Here is a 23,468-nt window from a genome sequence, read left to right as displayed (position 1 = left end):
TGCACTTCAAACTTCTCCATAATTCTCACAGATCATTCAGCCTCTGTAGATTTCTAGATTCAATAACAATAGTTTGGACTCTTTTTCTTATTTTCTTTTTTTCTTTTTTTTCACTGTAATCAAATGTTGGAAGAAAACATCCTTTTAGATCATTCCTAGCTGAAGGCAATTCCTGAATATTTGTCTTCTCTACTGTTTCTTCAGAGCCTTATCCTTGCCTCTATTTTGCTGTTTCTTGTTTCTTTAAAACTTTTGGATTAGCCTTATGCATTCAGCCATTCGTCATACAGACAACCCGAATCCCCCAGCATTGTTAATGAGCTGATTTGTAAGTGTTGGGGCCATAATGACAAATTCTGGTGCAAATTCTCCCATGTTTAATAAGATTTATATTTGTTCTTATACCCCTAATGGTCTTAAAAGTGTTTCTTTTCCAACTTCACTTACAAGCCTACTCTGTTGAGACTCTAAGAATTGTAGAACATTCTGCCACACTTCATCAAAACCAGATTCAAAACCTTTTGGGGGAAGAGAGAAGGAGGACAGGCAAGCAGAGACACACTGAGAGAATGAATGTGTAATTCTTATTTTCTTAGGACACCAGACCAAAGTGTAACATAAAATGTTTCTGTCCTCCACAATTTTCCAAAATAAAAATTTAGTTAATCTGAATAAAAGGTTAGAATTTGAGTTTGTTAAAGAAAACTTTTCAATGAATAAAATAAAAAATAAAAAATTAGGCTTTTTTTTCATTCTTTTCACATCATATGAAATCTCTCAACTAATTTCTTCCTTTACTGGCCAAGATTAAAAAAATAAACACTTAAAGGAAAAGCAGGGGAATACAAATCTTTGTCTTCTGTAAGTAACGGGATCAACTCTGTTTTCTGATTATGATGACAAAGGCCACAGCTCTTCTGTTCATCTGTATTTTCAATGCAAAACCATTCTGAGTGTTGCTCTTTTTAACCAATGATGCAATTCTACTGTTAGGATGGAAAGCTCCACAGCTTTCCCAGGCAGGAGATCGTACTACAGGTTTGGTGTTTTCCTTCTTTCTTTCTGTTTTTGGACTTCAATTAAAGCTGGTGAAAATGATAATTTTCCTTTTTTTATTGGGAATCCAAAGATTCTTAGTAAAGACAAATAGAGAAAAAAATGTTCTAAATGTTCCACAGGGGCAAAACAAAAAACCTAAAATACGGGAAACAAAACCCAACCAAAAAAAACCCCCAGAAAACCCCCAACCCACCCCACCCAAGTAAACCCAAACAAACAAACAAAAGACCAGAACAAACTCCCCTCACCCCCCCGAAACAATCAAAAAAAAGTTTTAGAAACAGTTAACATCTTTTGTTTAGGAATAAAACTGAATTTGAAAATTCACTTTCCATTGCTGCTACATGGCTTTTAAGATCCAATGAGAGGAGGAACCAGCTGTGAGATAAGTCTGGAAACTTCTGAATAAACAGGAATTTGAGGCTTTCCAGCCCTGTATTGCAGAATCTAAAGCTAAGGTTCAGTGAAGATAAAACCTCAGGGTTACCTTCCCCTTGTTTCTGCAGCAGAAACCTTGGGGATTATTTTTCACTCCCTGTGGCAAGGCTGTGCAGGAATCTGACTGAAAAACCCACAAGTAATTACAAGATGTGGGAGCACCAGAGCCCACTGAGTATCTTCTCAGGATGTCTTATTTCCTTGTTCTTTAACAGTTACATTTTGGAGAACCATTTTAGTTCTCAGAAATTGAATTTTCCAGAAAAAATATTTTGTTGGAAAATCCCATGATCGTGATTTCTGCTGCCTTTATTAGGCAGGTTCATTCTGAGACAGAGGACTTTGGGAACAAATAGGTTGCGAATGGGGTGGACTTTCAGAGGGCAGAGGATTTACTGCTTAGACAACTTAGACATCTTGAGGTTGCACTATAATGGGTGCTGTCCTACAGGGTGCTATGACTACATCTTGTGTATTATACAGGTTTAGCCACATTTTTGTGAGCTATTATTAATGCTGAGTTGCAGCATACGCCTTTGGAAGCAGTACAGTCAACGCATACCTGCTTACAGTGAGAAACAAAAAAGCCTCAAATTTCCTCTTGGCTGGCTCCTTCCTCCTCCACCCAGCTCGGTCCGTGCCATTCAAAAACAGAAGTTGACATCAAGTAATTTTCTATTGTTGGAAAAACAGTCATAAGAAAACCCACATCCCTTGTTGTAAAGGCATTGGAAGGTTGTGGAACAGGTAAATTTGAGGACTGCTGCTTTTTAGATTGTTTGCAAATGTGTCATCTCCATTTTTTGCCCTCACCTACTATTATTTTAGCAGTGGTAGCAGGAATGGGCACCTTAGCCACTTTCTAATCAAATTAACCATGCCTCCTCCCACTCAGATGGAAGTCTGGTTGGATTTTCCAGCTTGGATTTATGCCCTGTGGACATGAGTTCAGAGGCACTTTACCCACTCACAGCTTTAGTTGGCTTGCTGCTGAGGTTTAAGTTCTGTGGCAGTTGTCAGTGATACTTTTGCATAACTGCACAAAGATGGATTAATTACTGCACCAAAAACCCTGAGCTATTTAACTCAGCTGAGATGATCAGACTTGTTATTAAATGCAGAAATCAGAAGCAGAGAACAGGATAACTGATATTGGCAGGTTAGCAAGGAAAATGTCTGAAGAATTTGGATTTGGCTCATTTTATTATCAGGTGAAGCCACGTGGCTTTTAAAATATCCATAGAATAGGCAGGTGTCAAATTGAAGTTCTCTACTGTGCAGAAACTTGGGTGGTTCAGGTGTTCTGCTGGGATTTATCAGTACAGCTCCAGTTTTGTCAGTGGTGATTTGATACTTCACAATAACTAAGGGGTTTTTGCCTAAGGTGTGTGTCATCTCACAGTCCTAATTGTGCAGACAGAAAAAATTATTTTTCAGGAAGTTTTTATAACCCAAAGACTAATTTTGGCTTTATTCTGGTATAACCAAGAAGAAAAAAAAAAATCAGATTTTCTTTTTAAGATGCTTGTATTTTAATAGCTTTTTATCTATTTCTGTACCAAAGTTGTGCTTCCAGTTTCATTAATTAATTGGTGCCATAAGTTTTGCATCTGTAAAAGATTAATTTTCTAATTTTCCCTTTGGAAATGGTTCTTCTTAAACCACCAGGTACTTAAAGCCACCTTCCTGTCTGAGATGGATTCACTTTAGGGAAAACCCCTGCATAATTAAAATTTATTTTTGGATTTTTTATTTATTCACAATTTTCTAATATGCTTGAAACTCATTAGGATGCAAGACTTCATTTATTAGAATATCCTTGAGCAGGAGCAATTGCAATAAGATTCACTTCATTAAAGATAAATATAATCCTTACAGTAATCGACCTACTGTTCACAGTGAAGAACTTCATTAACTGATTTTAGTTTGAGGCAGAAACCTGCAAAAGCAGAAAAAACACCCAAAAAACCAAAACACAATCTCAAAATGAAGGTTACTAACTGTCTTTTGTCCTTTCTTTCCCAGTGGCTTTGCCACTAGGTTTTCTTTCCACATATTATATAAGATGAAGCCACTTAAATTATCACTGGGTTCAATAAAGTTTTCATGCATTATATTAGTTGTACATCGAATCTAAGCTGTGGCTTTAACTCTGGGACCATTGGTAATGTTGCAGTTGTCACTGAATCAGTATTGGATCCATTGTGTAAAAAAACACATCTATTTTTGAAAGAAAGAATAGCTGTTCTTTGAAGGCTACCCCACTATTTCACATTAGTTCATCCTGTGGATCAAGGCATATAGAAAATGTAAAAGCTGAAGATGTGTTTCTGCCCCCTCCCTTCCCTCTTTTCCTGAGAAATGCTGGAGGTTTCAGAGCTATCATGCCCTGGAATGCACTTCATGCACCCTTTCCCACTCGTTATCTCCAGCACCAGGGCCCAGGGGGATGCAGAGCAGGAGGAAGAAACTACAGGCTTCCTTGCTAGTTGGCCCTGCAAAGGTTTATATCTTCAGAAAAGCCCTTTTTCTTCCAGGATAGGGTCCAGTCCAGGCCTAAATGCCAGTCTCCTGCTACTTGCACCATCAGTTTGTGTGTTCCAGTTGTTTTAGAGATGAAAAAGCCATGAGGTTACACTATGTCTGTATGGCACCTAAATCATCATTCTCCTCTAAAGAGACTCTTCAAATTCACTTACGATTACTGCTTAGCAACAAGTGTAAATCTTCAGGAGACCCACCCAAGTCTGAGGAGAATGTGTCCCTAATATACAGGATTGGGCAAGTCCACACCAAGCCACAGCTTCCAATCACCAACAGGAGTGCCCACAAGCCTGTGTGTGAGTAGCAGCCCAGCATTCAGTGATGCTCTAACTTCCCTAGTGTGAGTATTTCCAGTGGACAAGGTACAGATCAGCCAGGTAGAAATGCATTTCTCCAGTGACCAGCGGCCTTTCCCAGGGTGATATTTCACAGAATCTCAGAATGGGTCAGGTTGGGAGGGACCACAGTAGGGTCATCTGGTCCAGTCTCTGTGCTCAGACACATTGCACAGAATTGCATCCGCATGGTTTGTGAATATCTACAGTGAGGGAGACCCCACACCCTCTCTGGCCACCCTGTTCCAGTGCTCAGTCATCCACACAGTAAAGAAATTCTTCCTTGTATTCAGGTGGAAATTCCTGAGTGTCATTTTCTGCCCACTGCCTCTTGTCTTATTGCTCAGCACTGCTGAGAAGAGCCTGGATCCATCTGCTTCAGATACTTACAGATACTAATTGCCTCCAGTTTTTGTTTTTCTTAAGGTCATGTAGGAATCCAGGTGAGCAACTGCACACTGTGGACATTTCTTTACCAATACAAATATCAGCAGATTACTGAAAGTTGTGTATGAAAAATACAATTATAAATTAAATCATACCCTGATTAATTTTGAAGGTCCAATTTCCACAACAGTAGTTTCGGAATTTGTTATCACAAGGTACTGGACATTTTGTTTATTGCTGTGATTGAAAGATATTTAGAACCATAACACACTAGGAAAAGTTGAAGCCCTTGAAATGAACTTGTACCTAATCTCATCAGGTCATATATTGGGGTGAGGAGATAAAAGATCCTGTCTTTTGATCCTGAAACATAGTCAGAGAGCATTACAGCCTTATGAGTTTAGGGAACCCAGTGTATGATGTTCTTGTGGATTTCCCTTTCAACTAAGCACAAAAGCACTGAGGTTCAGGAAAGCTCTAAGAGAAAAGAAGAGGTAAAGGACAGAATGTTGTGATGGCATTTTCCTTCAAGCATGCAGTCCCTAAAAGGCCATGATATTTACACCTTGTTCCTTTCTGAACTTAAGAGTCTCTGCTAATTGAGCTCCCTGTGACTCGCAAGATTTATTTATCCCAGGAAGCCTTATACATTCAATGCTTAGTGTAGCTCAGTTTTGGATAGTGTGACTATTAGTATTTCAGCTTTACAAACAGCTGTATGCGGATGATGAGATATACATGGGTGTATTGTTCTATGTGTGTGCAGGGCAGCTCACTGCCCAGGCACCAAGGCCAGTGGGAAGGCAGGGATCATCATGGAGGCACAGCCATCCCAGAAGTGCCTGGAACTGGATTTCAATATGGTTGTGGCCAACAAGGGTCCCAGTCAGTTGATAGCAATAACTGGGAGCAGAGGAAGGATGTTTGGTTTTATCTGTGGGGATCGTAGCTGTTCAGAGGCTGGCACTCACTTCCCAGTACTAGGTTATCTGCAGCATGACTCTCTAGATAACACTGTGGATAAAAACATCAGGCTGGCTGCATCCATGCAGGTCACTCAGAGCTCAACTACAGCAGCAGCTGCAACAAGCACAGTGCAGCCAGGCCAGCCAGCCCACCCCAGCACCTCACTGGGTCTGCAAGCACAGTGAGAGCAGGCAGAGCTGGTCACCCCTACCATGGGCAGTGCTTGCTACAGCCAGGGAAAGCTAAACCCAGACACAGATTTTTTTTGTTGTTGTTGCTGTTGGAAACAACTACAATGCAAATCTTACTGTAAAATGACAGTGGTAACTGTATGAGCTGGTCAAAACTGAAATTGGAATTTTCTTTCCCTTTCCTTCTCTGGTATCAGAATGAAATAATACACTTTCAGACTGTGATAATGTTTCCTATGTTATTTTTTCCATATAATAATGCACTAACATTCATTAATTTTCTTAAAGAATGGAATGTTTGCTTCCTTCCTGCATTTGGCATTAGTTAATGAAGTGCTAGCAAATGTTAACTGAATTCTCAAAGATCTGTTCTTTCATTTTTCTAATTAAGGTTCAATGCAGCCAAATGCATGTGGGGAAAATCTTATTGGAAACAAATGGAGGATTCAGCATCAAATAAATGTTAATTTCAAAACTGTTAGTTGCTAAAAATAGGAGTAATTACTGTTATCTCAGAATAAACTGCAAGAGCATAAAATTGATCTTGAGCCTAAAATTTAGCAGTCAGTGGGGTATCAACCTTCAAACTGCTCATTAAAGCATGTTTAAAACGCATATTAAAGTAATGCAACACACCTCAGTTGAAAATGTGTGCATGTATTTACCATGTTCCCATGCATTATCTTAGGAAAAGGTGAAAATAAAACTAGAAAATATCAGCGTTATAGGTATTTGATCAAGCATGTTGATATGCTTTGCTGATCCAGCTATGTTTCATTAAACATCACAAAAAATGTTAATTTTACTTGTCTGTGATGACTTTATTGCCCAGTGGTGAAGGAGAACTACTTCTTTATCCAGTGTCAGGGAGCTATGAAACTGTGAAAGAAAATGTGGAATGTAGTCTCCCTCATTTTGCTGTAGTTAGATCTGTGTAGTCCCTTTGCACTTTTAGCAATGTCAGGAAGAAGTTTCCTTTTACCTTCAGTGAAGAAATGGATTGGACCCTAAGCTCCCAGTCCAGCAAGTTCTTATGCACACTGACAGCTCCATCAAGGAGCCACAAGGTTATCACAGTACGAAATGCCAAGGAGAGGTCCAAGGACTGAGTTGGCATTTGTAGAAAGCTAGGAATCTAGCTCTTGGCTGGAAAAATGACAGCCATGGACACTGGCTATAGGCATGTAGGACAGCTCCAGAAGTAAGTCATAAGCAGTTGTAACTTGTAGGTTTTAAAGTTTCAGCTGATGTTTGTTTGTTTTGTTTGTTTTTAAATATGCCTCATTTAGATCTAGGATTTGAACCCCCCCAGGGCTGCAGGGGAGGTAAATCCTCAGACCTGCCAGCAGAGTAGATGGAATGACAGCTGGCCTTGCAATCTAAGTGCATGTGGGGTTGTACAGCACTGTCCAAACACAAGTGATCTATATGTGACTATGAGCTGCTCTTTTTCCATAGACTCTCTGTGTGTACAAAGAATAGTGAGATAGAGACAGGATTATTGTGTGTATAACTTCCTGTTATGACCATATGTTTCCAAAAATATTGCTATCATTGTGGCATTCCTGAGAGTGGAGAGGGTCACTGTTACACAACATGACCCAGAACTGATATCTGAGCTATAGTACTGAATAATTTAGACAAGATTACCACTGCAGGTAGAAAACTTAAATTGAGACTTTACAGCTTTCTGGAGAATTCTATTAAATTCCACCTGCACAAAGGTACTGCCTGTGACAGAAATTATAGTAGCATTGCTCACGTCCAAAGGGAGGTGAAATCCTCTTTGTGATAAGCTTGTGTGTGCAGTTAGGGTGTATCTGTAATTATTGGCAATGAGAAACAGCGTGGTTTGCTCAATAATACACCTCCTCCCATCATGACAGACACACACAGGAACATGCCACATGACAGAGTGGTCACACTCTTACTCCTCCTCTTTCTTTCAGAGCTGTTGGCTCCCCTCTCTAACGTTAACTCATCTCCTCTGTTCAGTCTCAGTTTTGAACTCTGCTGGCTGCTGAACAGCCAAGGACCTCCAGCAACCCTCATCTTAATTTACATTGCTTCCTCTCTGCAGAGAATCTAATTTGATCTACATTGTAAGGCTCAAACACTTACAAAAGTGTATCATCATAACAAAGATAAATGGCAAAAGAGAAGCAGAGTTTTTGGGAGCATCCTTGGGAAACGGCAAGCTGCTTTCTGAAAAGAAACAGGCTAAACTTTTGAAAATTGTATTGAAAAAGAACTGTGCAGTGGGAGGGTTGCAATACACATCAGAAAAGATTTGAGAGAGGAAGAAAGGAGTTACGGAATGAGATCCTTAGATAGGAGATTTGTATTTTGTGTTAAACTATTTTGGCTATTACTGCACATGATTTCAGTGTCAACACACCAGAAACCACAGGAGCATCAGCAACAACAAGCTCTCAGTTCAGTATACCAGGGTTAATACATCTGGGAATTCCACTGTTTTCTTTACAGCTAATGTCACATAGTTTAAAACAAAAACAAAAAACCACCCAAATCAAAACCCCTTCATTTCCAGAAGTCGTAAATTGTTATTACCATGCTGCAACCTAGTGTAAACAGGTTCCTGGCCCATGACTAAGGCTGGTCGGCTGCCCTGCAATGCAAACAGCAGCGTGGATCTCTTCCAAAGGCGTTGTTGGATGCAGAAAAGGCTCTGCTTGCTTAGAGTTCCAGACTTCCAGTTTACACTTTCTTGCCTGATTGAAAGCTTCAAGTCTGGGGCATTTCTAAGGAGAGCTTGAGCGCTGCAAATCCAGAGCTTTGTACCAACTGCTTTGCTCGGGAGAGGAAGCTGCGGGAATACCGGGGACAGCCAGGTCCGGGTTCCCCTAAAGAGCAAAGGAAGGAATGCGTCCCCCCGGAGCTGCAAGCCTGTGTGAGTAGCAAGGTGAACAGAGCAGCAGGGGCAGGATGGGCCCTTTCTGCAGCAATGGCATCTGTGCCCTGTTTCCTTGCGCCCCGCCCTGCCCCGCTCCCGGCGGGAAGCGCAGGCGGACCGCGGGCACCAGAGGGCGGCACAGGATCTGTGCAGGAGCGCACCGGCATCTTCCCCGGCACTGCGGGGGGAGACAGCTCGCACTTGTGCTGTCAATTGGTTCTTTACAGCTTAAAACCTAATTTTATGTTTACGTCATTCTCTCTTCCCTTTTTAGAGGGGAAAAAAAACAAAAAAGGAAGCAAAACCTGCAGCAATATTTCCATAACCTTATGAACTCTCAGAAGTGCTAGGACTCTGAGATAAGTGGGTTTTTTGTTGTTTTCTTTGGGGCTTTTTGTTCTGTGGGTTGTTTTTTTTTTCCCCAGCTCTTTCTGAGAATGATAATTTTTTTTTGGTGACTTTTTTAGTAACTTCAGGCCACCTTCACAGGCTTTACTCTTGCAGTCCAGCTGATCTCAGCTCTCTGATTTGTGAAGAATTTATTGGCTGTGGATAGTCAGAGTGTTTGTTGAATGCATGTTACAGACATACATTCTTTTGAAGGCAGTGTAAGTGTGAAGGATTTATGTGAATTACACTTCCTGCAGGTTTGTCACCAGAGCTGCTCCTGACTCATCCATGAGTTACCCACCTGTAAAGCAGCACTCCTCTCCCACAACCAACATATTCATGCACAAAATTACTGACAGATATGTGCCTACTGTTGTTCACACCCTCTCTTCAGTTCAAGTGTTGACTTTATTCAACAGATATTTCCTTTTGCATCCAAGGTGAGATTGTGCTGTTCTTTACTTGTAGTGCTAGAAAGAGAGCAGGGCTGAGCAGGAGCTTTATGCTGTTCTTTTCAATCATCAAGCACTGTAAATGACCTATTAAAATTCCCACAATGCAGGCAGAAATGGAAGTGATGCATTTTCTATTTAGAAAGATGCAACAGATATTGCTGGTATGGACTGCAGAGATTCTATGACCAAGCAAGACATGCTTGGTCTATCAGTTCATCTAATGAAATTTTACTTCTCTCTACAAAGTCTTCTTTCTTGAGTTTTACACTTCAGGATCCAGTAGAAAACTGTAAATTTTGTGGCTACCTTGGACAGTGTATTCATTTGACTGGATGTCACTGGAAGTAATGTCTGAGCTCTGCTGTCTCCTCTGTGCCTCAACTATCCACACCATTATTTTTCAGCATGGACACTTGCTGTAGGTATTAGCTGTCAATTTAAATAAAATTCCATGATTCCATCATAAGAAAGGTATTTTTGGCCTCCAAGAAAGCAGTTTATACTGACTCATCAGTATGGCTTGCTAGCCAAGTATAGCTTTATTCCTTACCCTTTAGTTAAGGTACTGAGGAGGCAAGTAGCCAACAGGAAGACAGGAAAAATTTGGACTGATACATACCTAGAAAGAAAAGGTTGGCAGAAATCCACAGTATTTTTGTCTATTAGAGGCTAGTGGATTTCTTGCAAAACCACTCAGGACACCATGAGATTTTTTTCATTTTAGGTTTACTTTTCTTATATCTTCATGAGTTTATGTCATCATAAGAAATGTTGTACCACAATTTCACACAGGTTTCCTAGGTTTTTTTTCTAATTGACATACATTTCTGGTAATTTCCATCAGTTTTCCAGGGTACTGAAAACATAGGCACTAGTTTTCTGAAGAAGAGTATTTTCTGGAAGATTGTCACCTCAGAGGAAAAAAAAAAGAAAAAAAAAGGACATCTTTTTCTTCAGCAATTTAAGTGAACTAGGAGACCACACCAAGATCATCACCAAATGAATTAATGCTAGAAGAAAAGAAAATGCTGCTTGTAGGTTGTGCCACAATACAATTCTGCCATTATGTAAAAACTGTATCTTGAATTTTAAGTGTTCCTGACTTCTATTAAGATGATACAGTTTCCTTTATATTGGAAATATGAAATAAAATCACAGCCTCTCTAGGGCAAAGGAGAAGAGCTGATGGGAAGAGAGCTTTATGTTTGGGAGCAGGGGACTATCCCTCTAAAGCATCATTCCTTAGATTAGACTTGCAATGTGGATCTCTTTAGTAGAGCCTAGAAATTAGGACAAATTAGTTTCATATAGTTTTACTTCAATTTCTTCATATTACTGAGAGGTCTTTAAACTGGGGCAGAGACAGATAAAATTTCTCTCTCCTCTGAGATGGCTAATAATAGTGGTTTAAGAGATTTGTTTCTGAACCTCACTCCCAGTCACCAGAAAAAGCATTCTTTAAATAGAATCTATTTGCTCATTCTCAGCTAAATGTATGACCATACTGAAAGTGTTTTCCTCCCTTCTACATGCTCAAAAAAACCCACATTGCAAGTTCAGAATGGAAAGTTTTATTTGGTTGATCATGCCATCTTGTATTAATTATAAGGTTGTTTCCTTTCAGCAAAAAAACCCTAGAACTACATCTTGAACCCCTCTCATCTATGGGCCAAATTTTCCTTTTCAAGCTATTTTTTAAAAACCATTTCCTCATGTTACATTTCTGCAAATAATAAAATAAATAAAAAACCACAGTGTGTGGGCGGGAGGTATGGTCCTTCATTTGCATTTTAAAGTGGACTAAATCACAAATCTTCTCTGTAAAGGAAGATTTTTTGCATTACCAGAAAACAGCATTGTTGACTATTTTAAAATGTAGTTTGTGCCATTATGAAACAGAAAGGCCTGGTTTCTCAGGCAGTCAGCATCATAGAAATTTTTGCTATGACTCAGCTTTACCAAGTCATTTGAGTTCATGCTCAATTTATTTTGTTGCATTAATCCTTTTCAAGTTGTCCTCAGAAGTGACTGACAGGCAATGCTTTCCAGTGATTAGGTCCCTGGTGTCATTTTCTAAGTTTAAACTCATATTTTGTTCCTGAAATACAATCTGAAGGAGTGGCTTTAAGATAGTGAAAAAACATAGAAAACTTCTTACACGATTGGGCTGACAGTGATTTTCATTTCTGTCCTGTGACATGTAGAGTTATAAAGCAGTTCTGTCCGATACAAAAATAAGATTTATTATATCAAATGCTCTTTTCACTGTAAATATAAAGGCAATGAAATGATAGTTCCTTAAAGATTTTTTTTAAACTAGCCCTTAAGCTTACAAGTGCTTAGAAATATGTTTCAACATCATGGATATAAACAGTCTTCTTCAGTTTCCATAGGACTCTTTATGGGCACAGAATATAGCACCTGGGCATGTGCAGTTTAGAGTCCCAAAGTATCTACCATCATATGAAAATGCATAAGTTTTGCTCCAGTGTTATATAGATTACCACTATCAATTTCTTCAAATAATTCTTTAACAAAACTTATCAAGCTCCTTTTAATAAGTCCATCAAAAAATTAGAGCTATAATATTTTACTTAAAGCTCTTTTTCTAAGTCTCAACTATAAAAAGTTAATAACTGGTTGTGAACATTTGCATGCTTTTGATGTGAAAATCTGTGCTAGTTTCATTAATATTTAGGCACTTGGTACTGAGGGTATCAACCAAACTTTTGCATGAAGTTTGATATTGCAAAGTTAATGGCAATAGCATTCTATAGTTGGTAGAATCCCACAAAATAGTTTAAGTACTAAATACTCCTATTCCAGCATGGACTACAAATCTTATTTTATTCTACACTAGTTTATGAACATTATGAAAGTAGGTTATTGAAGCTGCATGCCTTTAAAAATTTTCATGGGTATATGTCTAAACATATAATACACACATCTTTCTGTGGTAGCAATTATCTCAGTGTGTGGAGGAGACACTAAGACATTTAACAGCAAGGGATACCAGGATAGACCTGTGAAACCCCTAAAAGGCATGCACAGGTTACAGATGAAAGGATGCATTGCCCTCTCTGCCACAAATCTCCAAACACTCCCAGACAAATGTGACTTGCAGGAAATGCCAATGCTGTTGTTAGGGCTCATCACATAAATAAGCACGGGGAGATCACAAGCTCTTCAGCTTTTGCTTCAGGCCTGCTATATCTCTTCCATTTCTTTGAGCTACACTTCCCGAATTTCACAATAGATGGGAGAAAATATTTTTATGGATTTAAGGTCTATAACCCTGATGATGGTTGTCAGCACAGTTGCCAAGGTTGAATATATCAAACCTGGTAACTCAAAGAAACTCTTGCATATAACAGTTGTCTTGGTATTGACAGGAAAAAATCAGCCAGACCTGCACCCTCTCACATATAATATTGTTATATTTCTGTTCTACTTTCATCTGCTTTTTTATCTTTTACCTTCTACCTTTACATATATGTTTTCAAGGTGAGGTTATATACACACCAGCTGATCTGAATAGCAACACAGGACAAGTTAAATTCAGGTACAGTTAAAATATTCCCTCTTAATTACTTCTTTGGTATCATTATAATCAATGTAAATTGTTCCATTAACAAGCTACCAGAGAGCTTATAAACAGTTTGTGCTAAACCAGGGATTGAAGGGCAGCTTAAACTCTGAGCTCTATTGCTCTGACAGGATGAGCTTGGACAATGCTGCACAGCAGTCACCCACGCCAAGGGGCAAACCTTGTGCTCTCATCCTGTGCTCACTCCTAAGAGTAAGCCAATTCATTCAAGCTGTAGACGGGAGAAAGGCCGGCTGGACTGGGTTCCTAATAGCTGTTAAATACCAGAGGCCTTTTGTGGTTTCATATCAGTAAATGATGCCAAAATTTCCACGGAGAGAGACTGCTGTTTGTTTTATTTATTCTGAGAAATAAATAATTGTTTAACTTTGTCTCTATTTGCAGCAGAGTATTTGCTGCAGGTATTTGCAGCAGAGTAGCAATGAAGTTCATTCTTCTTATCTCTTCAGAAATATGCATATGTGATGCAGGAGAGGGGAAATAGGGAAAAAATAGGTTACCTTTTTTATCATTATTTTGAAGTTTTCTTTCACTTTTTCAAATATGCAAAGAAAATCCCTTGAAGTTATGTGACATATTTTTGCACGTAAGCACTCAGAAGCTTCTTATAGCAATATATGGTCCCTTAAACCCACAAACCTTTTAGCAGTCTATCTGAACTGCTTTTTCACTTCATGCAAATTGTGACTGAAATTAGAAATGACCTTCAGAGACAGCAAATGATAGGAAGAACATTTGCAATATAGTCTCTGGGTTTATATTTCCAAAGGACCTTGTAAAATTCTTCACTTCCTTGCCCGTGCTGTTTTGGTGGCCAGCAAACCAGAGGTCATTATGTTTGTTTTACCTCTGTAATGACTATGCTTTGCCAGACATGTGTCTGTGAGATACATCACAGTTCTTTAAAAACAAATTGTGTCATGTAGGAAGAAAAGTAGTTTAAAATCATTGTGTCAAAGGCTATTTCTGTTCCCAGCTGTTAAAATCCTAGCACGACTTTGCTATTTTCTTTGCCTTTAGAAAGCTGCTGATCTTATATTAGTAAGCGAGCATAACTTTACAATAGGAACAAATGATGAAATACAGTGAAATCAATAGTAACAGTGTTAAAATAAATATTGTGCAGAAAAATAAATGTTACTATTTATGAATCAGGAAAGGTCACAGGCTATAGAAAATAATGGGCACATTTATCTGAACTACTGTATCAGAGTCAAACTGAAAGCCCTCTGATATGAGTCACCCCTTTGCAAATGCTTCTCTCTTATATTGCTTATAATGGAAACAACTTGTGTAGCCTTTGCCTTTTTTGTCACTGAGGCATAGCTGTAGGACCCCATCATATAGCCCTCACTCCCCTTTAATTCAAGTCTAGCCTTGTTTGATGATAAAACTATTGCAGCAGGGAACTCTATTTAAAACTCGGTGACTCATTCATCTTATGCCCTTTTTTGGAGTCATTAGTGGGTCATATAACTCTATATATTTCATTCAAATTTCCATTTATATTCCCTACTTATAATTGTAGGTATATTGCTCCAAATAATTCTCTGACCAGAACAGCAGCCACTAAACCCACTGTGAACAACCACTGCCACCTCCCCTTCCCCTCTCCACCCCCTCCCCACTATATTTAGTGGTCTGTTCTTCGACGATTTTTTAACAGAGTTTAATCTGAAATTTACAGATAGCAGCATACCAGGTTACAGCAGTGTGTGCTACTTGGAGCTATTGACTCATAAAGAAAGGTTTGGAGGAGAAGCGTCAGGAATTATTTGCATAAAGCCCAAATATCCTACTCTTACCAGCTCAGTTTGTTTCTTTCCATACTTATAATAGTCTTTCAGTAACTAGAAAATTTCCAAAATTCTTTTGCTTTGCCTTTTCCATCCAGTGAAGAAGTTACTAGCATTTTTCTTTTCCTTTTTGAATAGATATGAAAACTTAAGGTTTGTTTCAATAGCAAACACATCGGTTTATACAGAATCTTATCATGCTAAAACATCTTTATGGACAAGCATCAGCAATGAGATCAGCTCTGCTTTGAAAACAGTATTTGTTAGCTAGCAGAGATATAGTGCTGCCAGAGGAAATGTTGGTGATTATGTCATATTGTAATTCAAGAATTATAAAAATTCCAGATGGAGTGGAAGGCAGGAAAGGAGGAACATGTGACGATGCTATATATTTGTTTATTTATAGGGATGGTAGTCAACCAAGAGTACACAAACTCTTCACATCAGCAAACTAGCTCCACACAGTATCCACATGCATCTGAGCATCAAAAACTGCAGATGCCAGTGGAACTAAGTGCCTAGTGGCATCCAAAAGCCTTGTCCCTGCCTTTCCTAATAAAATGGCAAAACATCTATATGTGACCCTTTAAAACTTACCATGTCCTCCTCCTCCATCCTGAGGATTTCAGAGCCATTAGGTGCCACTCTTACCACATGTCTAATCTAGAAATGCTGGCATTCATTTTTTGCTAGGAAAGTAGAAGATAATGATTAGACTTCTTTCTCTAACTGAAGCAATTCTAAGGGTTGCTTAGGTGCCTGGTCACTCAGGGGAAAACATGTCTCACTCTGCTTGGAATAATTAGAAATGAGAGCACTTGACTGCAGTGCTGGGACCTGAATAATAAATTTTGTTCATATTTACTCTGGACAGGAAGGAGTCAATCTAAGTATCTAAAGTATCACCTAAGAGACTGTTTCTATTTTTGCCTTGCAAAGACATTAACTTCACTGCAAATTCCATCACAAGGTGGTTCAGGGAGAAGAAAACTAAGCACTATTGTCTGTATAGTTTTGTGCTGCTTCAAAGTCTAACTTTTGAGAAGTCATGTTGAACTTAAGAAATGGTTTTGTAACAAAGAGGAAGAAAATCAAAGGGTTATGTTTCTTCTCAAAAGTGGCAAATATTTTAACACAGTCCAGTAACCTCCAAAAAGATAGCTTTGTGGCAAGGAATATGGAACATTCCAATATTAAATGGGATGTTGTAGTTGAGGACTTTGCCAGGAGGTCAGAATTATAAATTTGAATTATTTTAACACCTTTCAATTGATATCTTTTAATTTTTCTCTTTGTGTATAATCCACAGAACGATGACAGTCTTTTCAGAGCAACAGATCATTTCTCATGAGAATTAGTTCATAAGTATGAATGGCATGAAAAGTCAGGTACAACGTGGGTATTTGGAAAGTCTAGAATGGGATTTGGACTAAATGTAAAACTCCTGCTTTACAACACAGACAAGAAACTACAGAGCTCAGGGTTGCACCTGGGCATGGCAATGCACAATCTCTGTTCCTTGAGTTCCACTCCTGCCCACACTCACTTTTTCAGTAACAGGGCTGTGAAACCACAGCTTGGAGAATACCTGGTCCTGATCAGAATTCAGAAATAAGGGACATAAATCCTACCTATATTCAAGAGCAAACTTGTGGACACAGATCCCAGGTGACAGAGGTGCCTCTCTGGAGCACCTGAGGCAGAGATGTGAGATTTAACAGGTACCTGTGTAGGGAGCACTTACAACTATTGACACTGACATCTGTTTGCTGAAGACAGTGACCAAGCATTCATGATTCAGTGTGTGGGCAGTTGCCCAACACAACATGAACTGGAAAACTTTCCCTACGTACTCTGCTGAAGCAGCCCAGGAGCTGAATGTAGGATTTTACTCCAGAGCCAGGCATCTATATGATCAATCCTAAAACATTCAGCTTTTAAATTCTTTGATACACACTGTATTTTGTTCCTGTCACAACAAATAGCACCAGACGTATCTGAGACATGTTTGGAGGGCTCATAGGAGGATAACCTCTTCAGCTGCTTTATATCCTACATACCTGGAGCAAAAGACTTCATAGTTACTGAAAGTTCATCGTTAAATTTAGAACTTCTTCTTATTCCTCCAAAAAAGGAACTCATTAGTATTTTCACTGTATAGGTTTTTAAAACAACATCCTGTAAAATCAATTAGACTAGTCAAGCTTTTGACTTCCCCAGACTCCAGACCTAATTCTTTATGTCTTCTCCCCTTAGGTACATTATAACCCCATGTGCTACTGAACTGAATTATGCTGAATACAAAAATGCTGAGGCATTTGCACATTTCATTAAGAACCTCTTAATAGAAGCATAGTTAAGGTTTTGTTTTTTGCATTGATTGTAACCTTTAGAAAACAAAGCTGCTTTATTACTCATCTCCTGAAACATAGTTTCCTTGTAATGGGGTGGGGAGTGGGAGGGAAGAGAGACCTGTTTTTTTGTTGGCAATGTTTTTTTCCCCTCCATTTCTGAGTGCTAATGAACACCATTGTACGGTAACACAGGCAAAAGGGAGGGCTTTTTGTTCTGTTCATACAGGACACCAAGTAACGCGGAAACGCTACTGTCACTAATTGGCCTGTGTGCCATCTGTTGGAAGGTGCTTTTGATTTTCATAGTGGTCACAGCAGTACCACAAGCAATGCAGCAGAAACAGTTACCCACGGTAGAAATTTCCACCCTGGGTAGAAATGGCTCACAAAAACCTTGCAAGTGCTGAGATCTGCCTTTTTAGAAAAGAAGTCTGATTGCAATAATTGTGTATATAACAACAAATTAGGAGACTGGTCCAGCTTCTCTTAAGTAGAATGATTTTATAAGATACCAGGCATTGGTAAGACACAGGATGGCAGCCAAATCTGGCATACCTTGCAGAGAAAATCAGAAGAGCAAAATAAGCTTTAGGGCTTTTTTTTCCCTTTAGGGGACGTCTCAGGTCTCATCATTAAGGCTTGATGGTTGTCTGCTAAATTCAGAACAGTACTTCTCAAGGAATCAGGACAGTGACATGTTAGGTTTAAAGACTTTCATTCCACCTTGTTTATATACCTATGAATCAGGAAAAGAAAAAAAGAGAGACGGCACTTACTCAATATGAGACTAAAAATAATATATTGCAGCATATGATATTCTGAGTTGACTTAAATATCACACTTTTTGCAAGAGTGTATATAGTGCTGCTTTACTTATTTTGGCCTGTAGCACAGTGTCTGTACTAAAGCTTGTATGCTCGCCCCTCACTTTAAAGCTGACACAACTGGTACAAAATTAAAATGGACATCCTGATCAACAACATTCCCCACCCACATCATGCAAATCAATCAACCAGAACAACAAGAAAAGTGCCCAACACTCCCTAAAGGCTCAAATCCATATCTTTTAAGCTTCAATTAAGGCAGCTTTCTTCAATGCTCCATCTCAAATTCAAATGATGCAGAACTTAAAATGGACTCCTGTTTTACTTCAGGGAGTGGTAATTTTGAAAGGAATGAAATATGCTTTACAGAAGATTAGCATAGTACCACGTTGCTTCTCTTGTGCAGTTATATTACATATATATGCTGGGCTGATTTAAATAAGATTCATTTAAATATGTTTTTCATGGTTAATTGCTAAATGTAAAACATTTGCAAATTTTAGACAAAACAAAATTTATTTGACACTTCTTTCCTATGAATCATACTTTCTGAGATTAAAAAAGATATGTCCTGGAGTGGGGAAATACTGTTATAAGTGAATGAAAAAAAATTATGTGAGTTCCAGCAATATGTCTCCCTCTTACATAATTTACAATCATTATATATTACTAATAAGAGGAAACCTTTGAATGGCCATAAGGAGCAGTAAAGGAAGACTATACCAAAACAATAATTTGAGATAAGCACTTGTCAGAAACAGAAAGGCCAATATTCACATAAATATATATTCAGTACACTACTGATCAGATAATCAAAATAGATATAAAAATGATTACCTGATTTTTTATACATGGACACACAAAGTAACTTCCCAGCTACGTGTCTTAATGTACCGAAGTTTAAATGGCTGAGTTGATTGTACTTTCACTGTTTCCCTTAGAAATACTTTTTTACAGCCTGGCACAACTTTCACTGTGTAGGTGTAAGAGCAGAATTGTAGGCACATTCCCATTGTCAATTTTTTCCGGCACCTTTTCACTCTATTTAACCAATATTTCATGATACAAATTTCATGAATCAGCACATGATTTGCTTCATACATGCTTGTAAGTAATTGTAAGCACTTTCAGAAATGTCAGCCAAAGTGTGGGAGGAGGACAATATCCATGAAGACTGTGCAAGCACATAAATTACTTTGGCCAGACAATTTACTGTCTAACTGCTGAGAACATTCACTGCCTGTGTGTACTCACAATCCCAGTCTGTATTCACTTAAAATGGTGTTTTTTGGTTTTGTTTTTTTAAAGTTCACAGTTGGTTTATGTTTTTACATGCCTTGTGAACTTGAGATAAGGATGGCGATTACAACTTTAGTGTCTCTGGAAGTGGAGAGAAGTTTATTCTGTGCTTGCATATGCAGATCTATCTATAAGGCAGAGTGACCACAGCTCAGATTGCCAAATATTTTTTTATAGAGATCCTGCTTCTGTTACAACTGTGCCAGAATGTAATTATTTGGGATGAAATTTCCCATTAGGAGTTTCTGCCTCTGGCTGAACTGATCATCATTTTGCCTTTTCAAGAAGAATTAAGATAAGGAATTGCTAATTAAAAACAATCACACAGGCTCCCTATTTGTAACTATCTTTTGAGAAGCTTTAGCATGTCCATGATTTCAACAGTGTCTCGTTGATATTGAAGGAATTCCTCCTAAATTTGGCTGATTAAGTTCTGAAAATCCGTATGTGTGCGTGCATGCACATATTTTATGGAATCATAGAAGCATTTGGGTTGGAAGGGATCTTAAAGATCTGGTTCCAACCACCCTGCCATGGGCAGGGATGTCTTCCACTAGACCAGGAGGCTTAGAGATCCATCCACCCTGCCCTTTAACACTTCTTGGGATAGAACATGGACAGCTTTTTACAGTTGCACATTTTTTCTTGAATCACTACTGGCTAACCTAACTGCAGAATTTATCTATATTGAAAGTAACACTACTCACATGTTTTTTCCTCCTGTGGTTTTAATCAGTACCTGATCCCTGGCTAGGCAGCTGCTCAAATTGCTCTCAGAGATGTTTGTTACCATGACAGCACTTCTGGGTGATGCTGAGGAAGTTACTCCAGCTGGACTTCTTCCCTCTGATCAGTAACTGAGCTTTTTTTTTTTCTGAGTAAACTGAGCAGAGGTTCAAGTTGTGATTTTTTTTTTATTTAAAGAAGTGCTCAGAGATGTGAATAAAAACACTCAGGAATTTAGTTGAAAAACTGTGTCCTAGATGTTTTCAGCTGGATACTCAAGAAGATGAGAGCAGACATCCAATCTGTAGGGGTTAACATGTGCAGGAAGTGTGAAGCAGCCATTGAAACATGCTTTGAATGGGAGATGATCCTGCAAAAAGATTGTTTGTGTAATTACAGAAAATAATAATGCCTCAGCCACAAAAGGTGAAGATGGCAGATATAACCTTTATCCTGTTGTTTATGTCTTTTTTTTTTTCTGAGAGGAGTAGTGGTTATTCTTTTAAATTTGATTAGTCATTTGTCCACATTTTTGCTCATGTAATAGGAAAATAGATTACAATAAATTAATTAATATTTATCTAATTTAGCACAACTTCAACAAATAAGTGATGAGTAGAGGATTCACATACAAAAGTGTTTGATATAAGCTGCTATCACATTTGGAGGGATAAATCACCTCTTGATGAGAGACAGTGTTTCCACGATATCCCATATATGGCAATCCTAGGTATTAAATTCTTTTTTCTCTTCCATGCTTTTAATCAGGAGATTAATAGGATTGCCTGCCTTTCCAAAAAGTCAAGGAATTTGGGAAAGTTCTTTCCAAGAAGAGAATTTTAAAGCTGAAATTGATTGTGTGCAATAGAAAGCTATGGTCTGTTCCCATTAAATCTGCAACTCTTAATCAAAAGTGGGGGATACCCTTCATCACTGGCATGACTGAAAGCACTTAATAAAATATGTAATATTTTTAACTCAGAGGAAGACTGGGATTACATATTTCCTTCAAGATTTGTCTGCTGCACAGGTTTGGACCTGAGTCCAGGAACTGCACCACTAAATCAAAAGCCTGATACACTTGTATTTAATCTCCAAAGTCATCAGGCCCTGACTGTGATTAATTGGAATGGATAGGCTCTCATGCCTCTGAATTAATGCTCCTACAGTATTACATGGGACTGTGTGAAGGGCAACATGCAGTAACCTTCAATATGGGGAGCAGCAGCTTGGCCCTTGGTGGTGTGTTTGCTTTGTGTATTTGTTACATAGCACCATTTTCCTGCATTCCCTCTAAAGGAAAAGATGAGGATTTTGCTTTCAAAGTACTTTGGAAAACACCAAGTGTCACTTTGAAGAAAATTTGACTTCCTTCCATGGGACACAAAGTGTTAGATAGGTCTAATCCTCACTTATTAAGTAGGAAAGGTTCTGGTGGAAACACACTGACCGAATGGGCTGATTTGGGATGCTAATGCCAATGCTTTTTAACACTCTTATTGTTCCAGAATTAAATAAGCTCACATTCTGAAGTAATATTATATTATTAACAAGTGAACTAATTCTCACTTTGAGTCTCAGAAACAGTTAAATATAATGAAGACTGTCAATATTCCATTAGGTTTTAAATGCATGGAAGATTAAGTTTATGTACCTTTAATAAATGACGGGAGATTAGATTATTAGATGGCTTCCTCAAACATTTGGGATAGATCACTTTTCAGGGTAGATATTAGTGAACATGAGCATACGAGAGAACCATTCAGAGAAGCCTGTAGGAAATCTGCAAAATCCTGAGTCAGCTGAGCTGAGCAGCAGTGGGCATTGTACCTGGTGGAAAACCTGTGACATAGCTATGCTCCTCCCAGTACTCAAATTCAGATAGGCAGTGCTGCGTACACTTGCTCAAACTGGCTCCCATTCTTCTGCCTTCACCAGAGCTGCTGCCTTCATGTTACTTTCCCCAAACTAGCTAAGAACATGGCATACCAACAAATAAATGGCCCACTGGAAGAGCAGTACAGATAAGAAGATGGCAAGAGCTAAGTTACATTTTGGAATGCCCCATCTCCAGAACACACATATTTATACTGTGTACTGCAGCACAGAGGTCCCTGAACTAAGCTTGGAAAGGCAATCTGGAATTTGAAACACTACAGCTATGTCAAGGAATTGTCTTGATATGCTTTTCTCGGGCTTGTCTCTGGGGTTTTTTTTCAGGATCTGGGTCTCTTGCTTCTGGCGCATCGGTTCACTCTCTCCCTGCTCCCACCCCAGCATTGGGGTTAACAGAGATGGCTGAAGGCAGTGCCAAAACAGATGGGGAGAACACCATCCAAGCTTCACACAGTTTTGGAGGGTTTTTCTGAATATTGTAACCCGGATTGTTTCAATGATATCGTGTACAGTCGCATTAGTACAACTGTGCCACGAGGGCACAAGGAGCAAGCACCTGGAAATTTCTTTGAAACTGGAGAAAACATGCCACGGGCTTGCTTGGCCATTGAGGTATTCTGCTTCAGTTAATTAGCGCCGCAGAAAGACTCAGCTAATTAGCATGGGTGTACAGTTGCTCTGACACAGTTACTCCGCTTGCAGGACCTGAGCTAAAGGCTCGGCACGGCGCTAAGCAGGGACGCGAGAGGGAAGCAGCAGGCACGACACGCATCCATCCCCACGCCTTGGCCAGGCCGCGTCCCGTGCGGAGGCGATCGGGCGGGCTGTGGGGACACTTCGCACCTCCTGTGCCGGCCCCGTTACTTCCCCAGGCCATGGGACACCCGGTTCCTCGTCCCCTGGCAGGGTCTGCCAGCCGGCGGTGTGCCAAACTCGTGTTTGGGCTCTGGAGCCAGCCACTACAGCTCCTCGTGCCGCGCTGGCAGCGGGCACAGCCGGGAGGAGCCGTGGGCAGGGAGGGACCCGGGCGGGATCGCGGCCACCACGGCCGTGCGGGAACAGGTGGCGGCGGGACAGTCCTGCGGGGTGAAAGGGAGACGAGGGGACAGCCCCAGCCCCGCCATCCGCGGTGACCCCGCTGCCGTTCCCCTGAGGAGTCGGCGGAAAGCGATCCGAGCGGAGCCGGGAGAAGAGCAGCGGCGGGCGGCGGACCCGGGCCGGGCCCGGCCAGCCGCTCCCTCCGCTAGGGGGCGAGCGCGGGCGGCGGGCGCTCCTCAGCGCCCCGCC

General features: G+C 39.7%; 1 protein-coding gene across 1 annotated transcript in view; it reads left to right on the top strand.

The window, feature by feature from the left end:
* Positions 1 to 23,468, top strand: part of PTPN3 (protein tyrosine phosphatase non-receptor type 3) — a 183,100-nt gene that overhangs the window by 37,584 nt on the left and 122,048 nt on the right. The gene's annotated exons all lie outside the window — the stretch shown is intronic.

This window comes from Catharus ustulatus, chromosome 1, assembly GCF_009819885.2.
Source record: "Catharus ustulatus isolate bCatUst1 chromosome 1, bCatUst1.pri.v2, whole genome shotgun sequence".
Classification (NCBI taxonomy): Eukaryota; Metazoa; Chordata; class Aves; order Passeriformes; family Turdidae; genus Catharus; species Catharus ustulatus.
This window is presented reverse-complemented; position numbering and strand designations above follow the sequence as displayed.